General features: G+C 40.5%; 1 non-coding gene across 1 annotated transcript; it reads left to right on the top strand.

The window, feature by feature from the left end:
• The first annotated feature begins 509 nt into the window (after window positions 1-509).
• Window positions 510-617, top strand: LOC127742102 (small nucleolar RNA R71). The gene has a single exon (XR_008003289.1). It is a non-coding gene; the product is annotated as a small nucleolar RNA R71 (small nucleolar RNA).
• Window positions 618-702: the final 85 nt, after the last annotated feature.

The following is a 702-nucleotide window of genomic DNA, read 5'->3' as shown; positions in this document are numbered from 1 at the left end:
GTAAACCTGTTTCTTCCACCATTATTGTTGTTGAAACCCTGTTGAGGTCTCTGTTGATCCTTCCATGAGAGATTTGGATGATTTCTCCATGAAGGATTATAGGTGTTTCCATAGGGTTCTCCCATGTAATTCACCTCTTCCATTGAAGGGTTCTCAGGATCATAAGCTTCTTCTTCAGATGAAGCATCCTTAGTACTGCCTGATGCAGCTTGCATGCCAGAAAAACTTTGAGAAATCAAATTGACTTGCTGAGTCAATATCTTGTTCTGAGCCAATATGGCATTCAGAGTATCAATCTCAAGAACTCCTTTCTTCTGATTTGTCCCATTGTTCACAGGATTCCTTTCAGAAGTGTACATGAATTGGTTATTTACAACCATTTCAATGAGCTCTTGAGCTTCTATAGGCGTCTTCTTCAGATGAAGAGATCCTCCAGCAGAGCTATCCAAAGACATCTTGGATAGTTCAGACAGGCCATCATAGAAAATACCTATGATGCTCCATTCAGAAAGCATGTCAGAAGGACACTTTCTGATCAATTATTTGTATCTTTCCCAAGCTTCATAGAGGGATTCACCTTCCTTCTGTCTGAAGGTTTGGACTTCCACTCTAAGCTTACTTAATTTTTGAGGTGGAAAGAACTTTGCCAAGAAGGCATTGGCTAGCTTTTCCCAAGAGTTCAGGCTTTCTTTAGGTTGTGAG

Source organism: Arachis duranensis, chromosome 9 (genome assembly GCF_000817695.3).
Source record: "Arachis duranensis cultivar V14167 chromosome 9, aradu.V14167.gnm2.J7QH, whole genome shotgun sequence".
Taxonomy (NCBI): domain Eukaryota; kingdom Viridiplantae; phylum Streptophyta; class Magnoliopsida; order Fabales; family Fabaceae; genus Arachis; species Arachis duranensis.
Note: the sequence above shows the minus strand (reverse complement) of the source record. Positions and strands in the feature narration are given on the sequence as shown.